Here is a 16,766-nt window from a genome sequence, read left to right as displayed (position 1 = left end):
ATGAACAGACTTTTTAATGAAGGAGTATATGTGTAATAAATGGATACTGCTCTATCCACATGAAAAAAATTTAGTTTATTACTGTACTGTTACTGAAACTACAACATCCAAAGGCTCTGAATTGCAAATGTGTTATCTTATCTTCAGGCCAAATTATTGGGGTTGAAACCAAAGAAGAAAAACTTTAAATCTTTACCACTGTTGTTTAATGCCCTTGTGTATAGCATTTTAGAGAAGACTTCCTGAAGAGAGAGGGAGAGAGAGAGAGAGAGAGAGAGAGAGAGAGAGAGAGAGAGAGATAGAGAGAGAGAGAGAGGAAAGAAGTGCTACCTCTTTAAAATGGTCCACATCAAGTCAGTAGACGAAAAAACATTTTGTAATTTGTGTATCTTTTGGCAAATACATTATATTTTTATGTTGGACATCTTTTAATAAAGATTTATCATTTAAATATAATAATATTTATTTTTGGAAGCAGCATTAATGACTTCGTCCTTTTTATATATGCTGGTATATATTTGCAGGACTTACTTTTTCTGATGAAAAAAGTCTGTGAATGCAAAATTTTTGATAAACAGTACAAATTAGATCATTGGAAATACTTTCGAAAATATAATTTATTGCATTTCATAATGAAGTGCAATTTTGCTGTTATGTAGTGTAATATTCTAAATTGTTTATTGTTAATTTGGAAGAAATATTCTTCAATGAAGCTCAAACTGTAAGACAGACCTGCATTAAAAGTTTTATAAATTATAATTTCTAAAAGTTGGCAGACATGCATATTTGAAATGCCATGTTATAATGTTCATAAATGTCCACTTTGTTTAGTGAGTTGTTGAAATGCTGATTTGGGAAGCTGTTTTGCTTATAACTGTTTTATGTTCTTAATCATTTCTCAGATTCGTTCCTTTCAGTAACCTGAATATGGAAACATGCTAGACATGTTTCCATATTCCCTCCTTCCTTCACCAAACCACAGTTCTGTGGGTTCTTAGTACTTTATGTACAAAAACCACCAATGAACACAAGGAAAAATTTGTTTAAGCAGCTATAAAGGATCTGTCGGGTGTAAAAAAAAAAAAAAAAAAAAAAAAAAAAAAGCAATAAAATACAAAATTTACTTTGTCGATATAGTAATGCAAGGAGTATTATAAATAAGTTAAATGACTATGGGCTTTTGCTTAGGTCAACTAATTGATACAGTGGCATTAACAGAACTGTGGTGCCATCCAGAGATACAGGATGAAGAATTTCATTATGATGAATACAGTGTGTTAAGGGGAGAGAGAGAGAGTCATGCTTCTTATCAAATGTTCCCATATCAAAAAGATGATGGGAGTGGGGATATGTTACAGACCAAATGATTCTTAGGCATAGACATCTCTTTAAGTATAGGCAGTTTCTGACTTTACAAGTTAATTTGTTACTGGCACGAGCTTGTAAAGCAGAAATTTTTTTCCCTATAGACGTAATGTTAAAAATGGGTTGCATTCTCCACAGTGAAATTTGACCATAGTAATGTTAAATAAAGGTCAACAAGACAATAGTTTATGCTTAAACAATGATTTATTTATCCAAAGAAATGAAAACATAGCCTTTAAAATCAAGCAAATTATAATAAAGGAATTATTTATGTCATACAAATGTTAAAGAATTTACTTTGTCATTATTCATTTTGTCATTCTTTATCATCGTTGACTAAATGCATGCTGATTGATGATTCATCACTCATTATTGGCTCAGCACTCGTTGGTTTGTTGGAAGCACAAGGAATTGTTTTCTTCTTCGGAAATGCTTCGAGTTGTGTGTTTCCAAGGCGGTGTTCTCTTTTCTTTAGAAATTCACGAAAAAAATGCATTCATAAGCATTTTTTTTTTAATTTCGTTTTTTTTCTGGTGCACTCGAAGTTTGAATTTTGTGACTCGAAAGTCTCAGTTGCTTTTTTTGTGTGTCAAAAAGCTTCGTCAAGCCCTTTGAGTAAAGGAATGAACAGGAGTTTCATCTGTTAAATCTTCTTTTTCCTCAGCTTGCCATTTCAAGGTGGTCTTGATTTGTGAGCTCTCCATTGTGTGTTTAAAGCAGATCAGTGATGTTAGTGTATGAACCTCAAGCTGCAATTGGTTAGCAATATTAATGACCACTTCTATTTCATTTTATACTATCTCTGCTGGTTCTTGAAATCCTTCAAAAATTATCAATAAAACAATCACAGAGCTTATTCCAAATACCATTTTCTTCTCTCTAATTTTGTCCCAGGCTTGTTTTATTATTTGATTGCATCTAAAATATGGAAGTTTTTTCAAATTTCTTTAAGAGTTGGACTTTCCTCCTTATCTCTGCCTGAACAAATAAATGCATACACAGTAGTAATGTACTTTACAGCTTCGTGCATGGTCTGAAATGCCATATTTATGAATGTTTAGCATTTATTTATCGCAATTAATGTTCACATTTTCGTTTCTGTTGATACTTGATATTTGAAAAAAAAGAACTCGTAAAGCGGGAACTACCTGTATCTTGAATGCTTATGCAAGTTTGATTGCTTCATCATTGGTAACTTCAACCTAATTCTTATAAACAGGAAACTGTGGTTGAATGATTTGCCTTGTGGAAAAGTTTTATGAACTATCTGGATAATTATTTATTCTAATGTGTCAGAGAAAATACAAGATGCCTAATACACTTAATATGGTTCTCACCAAGCATCCAAACTGCATCAAATATTTGACAATGCACTAACCAATAGCAAGTAGTAACTACATAAAATGTCATAAAATGATCTGTGTTCAAAGAGATTTCTGTGTGAAAGGAAAGTTATAAATTTCAATAGAGGCATCTATATGTTGTTGAATAAGAGTTTATTATGGAAGTATTTGAAAAGATATATTCTGGAAGGCACAAATGTATTTATTCTGGTATAAAAATTCCAGAAAGAAAGGTGCTAAAAATGAATAATGAGAAGTTAAGGGCCTAATTGAGCAAAAGATGAAAGAGCATCGTGAAACACCAATTTATATAAATATTTTAAGCATACTACTGTATAACTCAGTCACTATAACTCATTATGACTAAAAGAATTAGTGTGTGTAAATCTGCCATGTGATAGATCTTTTATTAGATATTTTTTCATTATGTATCTCTACCATACAAATTCCTTCAACCTAATGTGGCTCTCCTGGAGTATAAGCAAAAACTTTATTTACATATATATATATATATATATATATATTTGGGAGGGGTCCCAAATTTTTTCATTAATTCCCATAGATTCTCCTAGTGTATGTCCATCATCACAAAACTTTTCAGCAAAGGTAGAGAAAGCCAACACAAGAACGACGAGAAACATCGGATTACTTACGCGGAAAATTAGTTTCCTGATATGGCACTCTAGTGCTGCTTGCATGGTAAACAGACGGTAGGTGTTATTGGTCTGGAGCAAAGTCGAGAACGATATATTGATTTACAGGTAAGCGTGGAAAACTATGTGCTGATTGTTGTGCGAACACAACACACAATAACTTTGGTTGGTGAAGGTAAAGAAAGCCTGCACGAGAAGCACGCAAAAGTTCAATGAAATTTACCGGTAAAAGTACTTTGCCGTAACAGCTTTTGTATTTTCGCTTGCTCAGTCAATTGAATCCCATGGGAGATTGAAACCCTCCCCCTCCCAAAGTGGAGGTGGTAACCTGACCTTTTTTCTTTAGAATCACTGGTGGACTAGTGGATAAATTGTTTATAAAAGGGAAAAAAAAAAAAAAGGCAAAGGAAGCCCACAGGCAAACGTCGAAAAAGTTTACCGGTGAAACTATGTTACGAACATTTTTTACCACGCCAGAACTTCCAGAATGACTTTGTTTGTGATTCGGTTAGTTAATTCAATTAGTGATTCTAAAGAAAAAAGGTCAGGTAACCCCCCTTCACTTCAGAGGGTTTCAAGCTCCTGCGGGATTCAACTTCTACTCCAGACCGATAACACCCACCATCTGTTTACCGAGCGAGCAACAATACAAATGCCATTACGGCAAAGTACTTTACAAGTAAATTTCATCGAACTTTTGCATGCTTCTCGTTCAGGCTTCTTTACCTTAGCCCTTCGGTTTAGTATCACTTTAGTAGCACTCAGAAGCACTAATGGTAACTTGCCCTAATGAACGCTTTCCATAATGGTGAAAAAAGGTCAGGTTACTTCCACTTGAATCCCACGGGAGCTTGAAACCCTCCCAAAATGGAGGGGGTAACCCAACTGTTTTTTTTTTTAGAATCATGGGTGGACTAGCGCATAAATTATTTATTAACAAAATATTAATTTTTTATTACTGTACTTTTATTTTTAAAGTCAGGTTACGAAATATAACGAAAAATAAAGAAACCTTTTCCTTTTTTCGTAACCAAACCTAAATCAACAGTATAGTAAAAACACTCATGAACTCCAAAAATCTGCTTTTAATAATGAGAAAAAAAAACATAATGAAAAACAAAAATGAACAGACAAAACTTTTGTTAATTTAGTTTTTATCAAAAAATGAACCAACGTTTTATTTTCCTTACAAATTTCTTCCATCTTTAAAAGATTCATCGCTACTATTACCTGTTTACGTTCATCACAAAACTATTATGCACTGTTCTTTACTCATAATACACATAATGCCAACCAGTGAGTACACAGTAGCTTGTCGTCTGTCGTGCCCACCACCAATCATTTCATCGTTTGCCACTCCTACCTGTCAATCAATATATCCTTTTCGATTTCGGCTCCAGACTGATAACGCCTACTGTCTGTTTACCAAGCGAGCAGCACTAGAGTCCGGTGTCGAGAAACTAATTTTCAGCGTAAGTTATCCGACATTTCTCGTCGTTCTCGTATTGGCTTTCTTTACCTTAGCCAACTTTTCTATTGCAGGAGGAAATTATCATATACTGTTCTAAGTTCTGTGTTCTTGGAAATTTTTGTAATGTGAGAACTTGAATTAAAAAAAAGTCTGAAAATGCCATCTGAATTCTCAATTTCTGTTTACTTAATTCTATTTGAATAGAATTTTTGGTTGCATTTACTTCTCTTCTTACACTGGATTCTTCAGAAACCTCATTCTGTATTGTGGCAATACTGGGTTAACACAGTGGTCTGCAACCTTTTGGAAAAGGCCTGGGTGGTTTAGATCCCATCTTGATGGGAGGAACTTTGTTCCCCAAAAAAACTAGTTTTTTTGTCCAGGAAACTGATCAAAGAATAGACACTTGTAGACACAGTATACTGATACCTTGTAGTCCTTGTAGTATACCTTGTAGTCTTAGGTATTTAAGATGTTTGCCATTTTGGGTTGCAATTGCATATCTGGCATTGTCAACTGCTTGTCAGACTTAGCTCATTTGCCCTTGATTGTAGATTGCTATTCATAATATGATAGAAGTTTCTATCTGTTTCCATGTTTCTGGACTTTTTTCCTCTGCAACTGGTACTGGCTTTGTTTTTTACATTAGCAGTGGCAAAATGATGCAAGGAAACAAACTTATACCGCATCATAAAAAAAAAAAAAAAACCCCTATTCAGTTCTTCGTCTATCCCATCTAATAATGTCTAGTCCTTTAAATTATTCAAATTCCGCACCAGTAAGTGAAAGTTTGTTCTAGCAATCTGTTACTCTCTGATTGCAAAATTCATGCATCTGTCCTACACCAGTTTTTCCAGTTTAAATTTGTATCCCTTTGTGTGTTATCCTAGAAAGAGTAATGATGCCATCAGCATGTAATTTACTCAATCCATTTAAAGCCTTAAATACTTCAATCATATCTTCTCACAAATTCCTAGTTTCCAGAATACTACAATTTATAGAACTCAAGTCTTTTTTGGCAAAATAATCCTTTTGTGCCTTTCACTAATCTTGTTGCTCCTCTTAGCACCTGTTCAAGTAGATGCACACCTTTCCTAACACGAGGCTTCCAGACCTATATGTATTACTAAAGATGCAGTCTAACCTTTCCCTTATATAACAAGATAATCCCCTTGTCCCTGCTGGTTGTTGTTGTTTGGTTTTTTTAGGAGCATTAGCAACCAAGGCCATATTGCTCCGGGAATATGCAGTAGTCATTCCCTGACCTTTCCGCATCCTCCATATTTGATGGTCACTGCTGCTCCTGCCCTGCTGCATTGCTGGCTACGGAGGCGCAGTCCCTGCTGGTAAAATTCATGTATATCATTGACAGAACCCAGTGAACCATTCTAACAGCTCATCTGCACTGCTCAGAGAATATGTTGGACTGTATGATTTTCTCCTAAATCTCTTTATTTGGCTTTTGCTCTTTTCTTTCTTCAGGAGTTTTGATCACTCTCTCCATCTTATAAACTTTTCAACTTACATTTTGAAATAAAGTGTATTGAAAAAGAAACAAAAAATTGCAAACCAACCAAAAAATAATTTTTTTTGGTTACTATTCCTAATCAGAGTACCATTGATATTATACTCAAAATGAAATATGCATTGGAGGTGTGACGAGATACTGCATGCCACAAGCAAGTGCTACACTTTTCCGAGCCACTCTTGAAATATTGAATACTTTTAATTCTAACACAATCAGGCTTTGAAATATCATCTGCAGTTTCTGTTTGGCTTTTAGAAATTTTGATGAGGTGAATAAAATACATTTTTTTAGCAGGAAAAAAATCAACAAAACCAGTTACAAATATCTCAAATGTGCTGTGTAATGAGTATCTTTTCAGATAACTTTCAATTTCATGCTGTCGTAATGAAAGCGTAATCTTCTTGCTTTCATTATGTAGAGCTATTCGTCATAAGTGATAGCTGCTTCCACCAAATTTTGTACAGTAATAAAGCATGAATTTTGCCAGTAATTTACCATTCATTATGGTCAGCATCAGACATTTGACAATGCATCAAACAAGGCATTAATTTCAAAATATTTTGTATGTGAAGACAGAAAAACTTTAACATGACACTTTTTTAGAAAATATTATGCACTGTGGTGACCTGGTGCATTGGATTTACTTTGACCCAGTATAATTTTTTTGTGGAGAAAAGTGAAAATTAAGCACTTCAACCTTCATAGACTAAAATCTTTCTTTAATTACTGATGAAATTTTAGATAATAATGAAATTGAAGTACAAACTTAAATTTTCACTTTTTTCAATTTCGATTTACTTGTTCACTATGCCTCTAAAAGAATTACTTTGCTGGGTACTACTTTTTTACAATTGTTAATTATGGATAGCTCTGTATTTGTACTTCTATACAGGAGTGTGCTGTAACAGGCTTGGGTTACACTTGCATGAGCATGTTACATTTTTGAAAGTGTTTCATTAATTATATATGAGTAGAATTGATGACGTGATATATGTTCTGGAGCTCCATCATACATAAAGAATTATGATGTTAATCTTGAGCATTGACACTCATAAATGTATTATAATTATTCTGTTATAACATTATAATATATAATGATGTTATTATAATATATAATAATATTCTCTTATGTCCCTATTATAACATTGTTTTGTAATGGTTGTTGTTTTAAGCACTTCAACCTGCATAGACTGAAATCTGTCTGTAATTAATAATGGAATTTTAGATAATTTTAAAATTGAAGTACAAGCTTAAATTTTCACTTTTTTCCCATTTCAATTAATTCCATTACAATTTAATTAATGACGGTAATGATGGTATGCTGCTGCAACAAGATCTAGAAAAGTTGGGCAGATGAGCTGAGAGGTGGCAACTGAAGTTGCAAATGCAAAGTATTGCATATGGGTAGCAGTAACCCCAGAGTAGCATACCAACCGTGCTGTACTACATACAGGCTAGTGGAGAATGAAAAAGACCTGGGGTGATTGTGCAGTCAGATGTGAGAGCAGTGCAGACAGGCTGCCAGAGCAGCTCATGGGGGTCTTGTCAATGATTCAGAGGAATTTTGCTAGCAGGGATAAGGAGGTGATTATTCCTTTTTATAAGGCAATAGCCAGGCCACACCTTGAGTATTGCATACAGGCCTGGAGCCCTCATTTTAGGAAGGATGTCGAGCTACTGGAATGAGTACAAAGAAGGGCAATGAGATTGGTGAGGGGGAACAAAGGGGTGCTCTTACCAAGAAAGGCTTAAGTTCTGCAAATTGCAGCATCTGAAGACTAGGCACCTGCAAGGTGATCTGATTAAGGTGTATAAGGCTTTGAATGGTTTGAGTAAGCTCAATGCTGATTGGATTCTTCCTCTTGCTCAGATTATGCACTTGAGTGGGCATAAATTCAAGTTTGAGGAAAGACAGTTGCAGAATAGGCGTTCGGAAATTTTCCTTTAGCCACTGCGTGGTTGTTTGATTGCTGGAACAAACTTCTATCTGTCGTTGTGGAAGTTGATAGTTTATACAGATTAAAGGAAGGACTGGACAAACTTTGGAACAAATGGATAGGTGAAACGGGAAGGGTTTTTTTTTTTTCCCTTGCTGATGCTGTATGAGCTTGCTTTTTGCATCATATGCCACTGCTAATGCTAAAAAGTATATTTTCATTACATCAGAAGTGAACCTTTCAAAAAAAGTGATCAGATAAATGAAGTAGTAAAACTGTATGTAATGCAATTGCCTTTGGAGAATGGAGAGAAGCTTCCTGTAATTGATGAGGAGCCAGTCATGACAATATGAGTGTTCATTGTTCCACTTGATGAAAAATGTGCTTTGTTGGTCCAGAGTACATTTGTTAACTAAGGTGGTTTTTCCCGTTTTATACCCTACTGGGCAGACTAATGCCGCTTTATCTGCAGATAAAATTTGATGCATCCTTATGATTTTAGAAGGCTATCAGTGCATATAAATGCTTCCTGACATTTCTCCAAGGAAAGTCAACAAGTTCGAGAAGCCATATGTGTGCTTAGAAGTTCTGTGAGTATCAGAAGCAACCTGTTCATTTAATAGATTCAGCTATCTAGATGACTACCAATCATATTCATGGATGTTCATTTTATGGTTTGATGCAGGGACTATTTCCTATTTAAATCTCGTAGTCATGCTACTGAGGGCTTGTCCTGAATGTGAAGGTCATGGTGTGTGTGAGCTTGCAAACAGCAGAAAACCATAATAACTATGGTTATTTTTCTTCTTCTTCAAGAGGAGTGTTTCCATTTACAATGGATTTCCTCAGCCTACAAGTTATTTTTTGGTAGGAATTTTTTCCCGCCATAAAGTGTGGTTCAAGGTGTCTTGGTCAGTTAAGCTTCGGGCTGTCATTCACTCCCGTACTCTATCCATCCATGTCCTCCTAGGTCTTCCTCTTCTCCTTCTTCCACGAGGTATCCATTCCAGGATAGCCTTTGGATATCTGGTTTCTATGGTTATTTTCATTAAAAAAAAAATAATAATAATTATTATTAAAACTTTTTCTTGTTGCAGCATCTGTTGTTTTCCCTTTTTCACTTAGTACTGCAAGCTCAGTGTTAACTGACAACATGTGACTGCTCATGCAGTGTCAGTATTTTCTTTAATGAACTGATTTTGTTTCCCCTAATAATTTCAACTATATATATCTGTATATGAGATTCAACTCTATACTGAGCTGACATCTTAGTTGGGACCTTTAAATAAATATTTCGCAATTGTACTTTTACACAAAGAAATTCCTGCTTTTTTTTTTTTTTTTTAACACTCTGGAATTTAAAACCATTCTTCGAAATTTAATTTTGATTAAAAGTTATGTCCTGGAATTCTTCAAAGAGCTTTTAATAAGTTATGTGCCTTGATTCTAAATATGTCTTTATTATGTAAAAAATTGTATTTTTATCATACTATCATAAATGTTGTCTTAATTGTGTAAGTATAGTTCAATACAGTGAAGTGCAAAAGAACTTTTATCTTTCATTATTGTATTCACAGTGGATGTTGCCAGCCTTAGAGCATGTTCTTTTCTTTGTTCTTTACTTTCATTGTTATATTCACAGTGGATGTTGCCAGCCATAAAACACGTGAAATGGTCTTTATTGTTTTTTCGACCTTCATTCATTTTTTCACAATTTCTAATTTTTGCTCTAACGTAATTGTATGCCGCTTTTTCAAAACACCAACATATCCAGCCCCACTCACATGCTTTACTGCCATACTGAATGGGATGACACGCAATAATAATAATAATGTGGCGCGATGGCCCAGTGGTTAAGACACTGGACTACCAGCCTGATGGACCTAGGCTCGAATCCCGCCTCGGTTGAAGCAAATGCAGCTCTGTTACGCTGGGAGACCGATATAATAATAATAATAAAACATCGCGAAAGTTGCTCCATTGGACTTACCTTCCCCAAGATCAGAGTGACTGAGGCAGATGGTGACGCCATCTGGTGTCACTGGTGAGAACTAAAAAACCATTGGACATAAGCCGAAGCTAAACAAGTCCACCTCCATAGATGGATGATGTCGCAGAGAAATATTAATCATACTGCATGGAGTGTGGCGCAGGATAAAGTTACTCGCATTCAGGCCTTAGGCAGAGGGGTTGGCTTGAAAAGTTGGAGACTGTCTCCCAAGCAAGACAGTGGAGCAAGTGCTGCTGTCCCCTATATGGCTACCACACGAAAAGAGCAAGACCATCCAGCCCCACCAACTGGAAGTGCTTCCTGCGCAACTGTGCTAATGATTACCCAGGAAGGATAAGACGCCAACACATGAAGTGGAGCATCATGCGAGCGTACTATGAAATAACCCGACTAGAGACTGATATGACAATGTACAGGTCGTGAATACATACCTGATATCCAGAATAGAAGACGAGTGAAAGAAGGTCCTAACAGAATTCGAAGGAATGGAACCCACAAGAACCCACATGATACCTAAGTAGAGGCCAAATAAAATCCTGTGGAGAGTAACAGATCACCTCAATCATCAAATAATGCCACATTACCTTGACAACAATGGTGCAACGCTGGAGGCTATCCACACAGCTGTACTGTGCTGCCACAGCAGCCACTAGGATTAATGGAAAAGAAATGAGAGACCAGCAGCAGAAGAAACAAAAACAGAAGGAACTGCCAGCTTGGGAAAGAAGATTTCAGCAGGAGATAGAAGAATTCGATAGAAGAGTCAAAATAGGTCAGTAGACCCAGAACCAACAGGGTAATAGAAGTAAGAAATTGGTTGGAAAGGTGAAGAGCATCCTCAAGAGAGACAGCGTTCACAGCAAACATGAGACCAGAAATTCAGAGAATAGGAGAATACTTGGACACACTGAAGCAGAACCTCCTCACACTCAGCAAGAGACTACGCCAATACAGAGAGAGCCCCCCAGTGGAAAATAAACAACCGAATCTTCGATGAGGACCAAAGAGCATTCTACAGGAATCACGGAGAAGACGGGAAAGAAGGGAACAGATCACCCGAGAAGAAGACAATGACAGGAAAGTAAGACAACAGCCGAGTACCCTGGATAGAACTAGAATGCAAGAAAACCAAGGACGTACAAGAAATGATAGGTTGGGAGATTCGGGAAGAAGTAGTAAAACAGACAATCAAGAACTCGTACAACTGGCGAACTCCAGGAATAGATAACCTTCACAACTACTGGTACAAGAAGCTCACCTGCCCACACAAGCACCTAGCAGGGCAGTTCACTCGAATGATAAGGTACCCAGAGACAATCCCGAATTTTCTCACTGAAGGAGTCACATATCTGAAGCCTAAAGATGAAGCTACAAAAAACCTGGCGAAATACAGGCAAATCACCTGCCTCCCAACGATGTACAAGATCCTGACCAGCTGCATAACCAGGAAGATATCAGACCACTTAGAGAGTCAGAACATAATGGCTGAACTGCAGAAAGGATGCAAACGGAGGAGCAAAGGATGCAAGGAGCAATTAACGATAGATGCTGCAGTTATGGAGCAAGTCTACAGGAAGCACTGCAACCTACATCCTGCAACCTATACATGGCCTACATCTATTACTGCAAGACCTTCGACTCTGTACCTCATAGCTGGCTAATAGAGACCTCGAATATCCACAAGGTCAATCCGATAGTGACAAACTTCCTAGGAGCAACAGTGGTGAAATGGAGTACCACCATTAAGGTTGAGAACATCACAACCAGGCCAATCCTCATCAGAAGAGGAATCTTTCAGGGAGATGCTCTGGACCCACTGTGGTTCTCTCTAGCACTCAACCCGCTATCCACCATGCTTAACGGCAGCAAGTATGGATATAACTTTAAAGAAGGAAGAAAGAACCTGTACACCCTCATCCACCTGATGTACGTGGATGACATCAAGCTCTACGCGGCAACCAAGAAGCAACTCCAGCAACTACTCTGGATCACCGAAGAATTCAGCAAGGACATCAGGATGGAATTTGGTCTAGACAAATGCAAGACCCACGCACTGCACCAGGGAAAATTAGTCAACCAAAACTACCAGCTGCTGACTGGTAAAGAGATCGAAGCTATGACAGAAGGAGAGACCTACAAATACTTAGGGATGATGCAGGCTCAGCAGTTAGAACACAAGGAAATCAAGAAATGCCTGATCGAAAAATATCGTCAGAAACTCATAAGCCTGCTGAAAGCAAAATTGAACAGAGGGAACACAGTTAAAGCCATAAACACCTATGCAGCACCAGTACTAACATGTTCCTTTGGGGTTATAGATCGGACTAACACCGAGCTAGAGGATATCATACAAAAGACAAGGACAATGATGACCACCAAGAGCCACCAACACCACCCAAAGTCAGTAATGGAGAGACTAACAATAGCTTGGGAAGAGGGAAAGGGGTCTGATAGAGCAACAGAAAACAGTGATAGTTAACCTGAAGGATTACTTTGAGAACAACACAACACCACTCCACAAGGCCATATGGAAAATAGATAAGTGGTATACACTACTCAACCTAAGCGAGGAGCCCCATCCCGCCCAGACAGCACAAGAAACGAAGCTAGAAAGATGGGCAAAGACACTCCATGGCAGACACTACAATGACCTCCATCAAGATCACGTCAATAACATTGCTTCCAATGCATGGCTCACAAGCGGGGCGCTCTTCCCCAAGACTGAAAGATTCATGCTGGCCATCGAAGACCAGATAATCAACACCAGAAACTATAGAAAATACATTGCAAAGGAGCCCAGAATGTCAGATGACACACGTCGACGATGCCATCTGACCTCAGAAATGATCCAACACATCACTGCGGGGTGCAAGGTGATCACCCAGACTGAGTGTACTCAGTCTGGGTGATCACACTGGGTGACCAAAGAAAGTGTACCATACTACAAGTACGAACCCCAAACTGCACTAGAGACCCCCAACCCATAAATTGTACTGGGACCATGCCATAATAATGGATAAGACCATCCCGCACAACAGACGAGACATAACCCTTGTGGACAAGATGGAAAAGGCTACCTACCTGATTGACATAGCGATGCCCAACACTAGCAATGTCCAGAAAACCCATGAGGAAAAAATTAGGAAGTACATGAACCTAAGACATGAGGTCAAGGACATGTGGCATATGCAAGAAGTAACGACCATCCCACTCATCGTGTCAACCACCGGTATGGTGCCAAAGACCATACATAGCAACCTAACAGCAATAGGTCTCCCAGAGAATACCTACAAGGAACTCCAGAAAGTCGCAATCCTGAACACCTGTAGGATAGTCAGAGAGTTCCTCGACCAACTGTAACACCAGACATTACAACCACCCTGTGTACTTGGTAGCAGTCCTGTCACGGAGTGGAATCCCCAATCAGGGAAAAATAATATAAGAGCAGCAATAATAATAATAATCAGTGCTTTTTTTGTGACGTTATGCAACGGTACAGCGTACCGGCACCTTTATTAACAGTGATGTGTGACATTTGGACGCAGTGCACTTTGAAATTTGTAATATTCTGTAAATTTTTTTCACATGTTTATCTACTGTTCAAATAACTTAAAATTATTTAACTTAATTTACATTTTTCACTGTCTATTCTTAAGATATTTTCTATATAAAACTGTATAACCATTTTTATAATTCTAAATTACTCAGTCGGACCTCTGTTTAATTATTTTGAATTCGCCTTGGAAGTTACATTTAAAATAGTTTTCGTTGAGCGAGAAAATTTTCATATAGCGAACGGATTAGGAGAAGATGAACTCTGTATACCCTGTTCGCATTTCTGGCCTTCAGGCAATTTAGGCAATTAGTGCTGCTGCACGAATTAAGAGAGCTGAAGGGATTACCATTCTACAACTTAGTGGTACCTGGTAAAAACTATCCGACCGCCCGCCCCACATACGGAGAAGTCACGCTGGTCTGCAGTGAGCAGATCAAGGTGTATTCCTAATGAGCTCTGGTCCACCTTCTATTGCAGTGGTGTCCAAACATTTCCCATACAGGGGCCATATTCAAAAAAATTCAAAGTTAGATTTCTTTAGTGTGTTACATTTTCCCTATCTTGTTGCATGTAAAATTGAAAATATTCGAAAATTTTATTAAGTACAATACACAATTACATTTACTGAACAAAACATTTAATGAGATTTTTTTTATAATTAACAAAATTTAAAATGCTGTTTTAGTTCACTTTCCGGCGGGCTGTAGGTTGGACACCTTTGTGAAACAACTGTAAGCGCCCCGTTCGAGAATTAGGAGAGGGTGATTTTCTTTTACCCCGACAAATAATCATCTGTCATTTCGCAGAAGCGCGTTATCCACATTTTCCCGTAAATTTTCCCTATCTCTGTTTACATGGTCACAGTACCTGAATATCCAGATGATACCGACATTTTTGACACAGACATTTTACAGTTAAATGCAATTTGTGGATTTCGGAGGTACCTAATTGAAAAGATGATTTCGGAAGAATTGAAGAATTTGATGGACGCTCTTGAGTATGATGCCAATTTCATCGAGTGAATGTGAACGAGGATTTTCACAAATGAATCTGATTGTCAGCTCAACCAGAGCTTCATTGATGACAAAACAGTTTCTTCACTACTGTTTCTTAAAATTGTATGCCCACCACTGACCCACTTCGATCCAGCAAAATATGTCGATTCGTGGCTGCTTCGGAAACGTCATTCAGCAACCGACACACAAAGAGGAAGAAAAGAAGTCGGCATAGGGTGTCGGTTGAAAACTTAATAAAAATTTGGAATATTCTACAAAAACTTTATGAAATTAATTTTACTTATGTTATTTATTTTTACTTATTATTTTTAGGGGCCATAGTCTAACGAAGGACCCTTATAATGTCACTCGGTTGTCTGCTTGTCCGTCCGTCTGTCACAGCATTGTATCTCTGGAACCACTCAACCTATTGACTAGAAATTTTGCATGGGTTTGCACATCAAGTGGGCCAACATAATGCCATATTGATCATTGTTGACAAAAATTTGTCTGAGAAATGGAGGGGGTAAAATGTTGTCGACAACCTATAGCTACACCGTTGGAAAGAGCTCAACGAGTATGTTTAAAATATAATTTTAAAATATTTTTTAAATTAAAAATGGCGGCACTAGACAGGAAAATGTGAGTAATTTTCATGTCCCCTCTATTTCCATCACTAACGGAGCTAAAAATTTAGCTGCATTATTCTTGTGTTAAAATTAAAAAAATCAATTTTTTATTGTACTTTGATAGCACGTTCCTTTCTACTAAGTAACTCTCCTTTTGGTGACAAAAAGGTTGCTAAATAGTTAATAATTCTATAAAGGTCATTTATAAATTTTGCGACCAGAAGTATTTTTAACAATTTTCAAAGCTGGAGTTGTCCCGGTGTTGAGGTGGTGGTGGTGGAGAGGCACCTGCGCGGAGTCTTGCATGGCCCTCACCTGCCAGTTGCTTCTCCCCCGAGACTTTAATTTCTTCTCCAGGAAGAAGTCAGAGTCGCTTCTCCCACCCTTGGCATTCACAACAACTGGAAAGACTCAAATAGACAATGTTTTCGTTATTTCCTAAGTTTTAGGCCAAGCTAGGGTACTAGAAACTTTTTTCAGTTACCTAAAGCTCTCTATTTGAGATACTACACTAACGACCATTCGTGTCATCCTGAGTGCCCGGCACTCAGTGGTTGACCGATTTATTTACTTATTCACATTTTACTTATTTTTCTATATATACTTGAATAATTAATTTATACTTAATAAACTGTGTTAATGTAATAAATTTGTTGTTCTTATTCCAAAAACATTACTACGAAAGTAACAATATCAGGAAAAAAAAATTTTTAGAGTACTTTTCATATCCTTTTAATTTTCAATTTTTCCTGATAGCAAAGAATGAGTACCGGCACCTATTTTTTTTTACAAAAAAGCACTGATAATAATAATAATAAATAAAACAGTAACAGTTACTGCAAGGCAGAGCAATAGTATAAACAATGGGGTATAACAATGAGATGAAAGAAGAAATAGTTTAACAAGAGCTACCATTCTAGATACATACAAGTTGTTGCACGTCACATGATAAGCTATGTGCATGGGCAATGTTGTGTCTGCTGTAGGTATCTTTGAAGTTGTCAATTACAGCTGATTTCCATACGGACTTTTTTTTTTTTTCTTTTTAACATAAATTCTGATTTGCATAAGTCGTGGAGTGCCTGTATTGAGCTCAACGGGATATATATTGAGAAAAAATTAGGATCGTTGTTTCTTTATTACCAAGATAATTACTTTTTTAGTGGCCCTCATTAAAATCAGACTTATTTAGATAGTCAGATGATACTAGCATACTATAGGTTCAAGTCCTTTTGTTTGGGATTCAGACAGAAATGACTTTTGTTAATAATCTTACTT

At 37.1% G+C, this 16,766-nt stretch overlaps 1 protein-coding gene across 1 annotated transcript in view; it reads left to right on the top strand.

Moving 5' to 3' along the window:
- Syn1 (Syntrophin-like 1) overlaps positions 1-16,766 on the top strand; it is a 165,324-nt gene that overhangs the window by 70,466 nt on the left and 78,092 nt on the right. The window lies entirely within an intron of this gene.

The sequence above is a fragment of the Mastigoproctus giganteus genome, chromosome 7 (assembly GCF_048544385.1).
Source record: "Mastigoproctus giganteus isolate SK-2022 chromosome 7, ASM4854438v1, whole genome shotgun sequence".
In the NCBI taxonomy this organism is placed as follows: Eukaryota; Metazoa; Arthropoda; class Arachnida; order Uropygi; family Thelyphonidae; genus Mastigoproctus; species Mastigoproctus giganteus.
The sequence above is the reverse complement of the archived record's forward strand: the minus strand, read 5'-3'. Positions and strand labels throughout refer to the sequence as shown.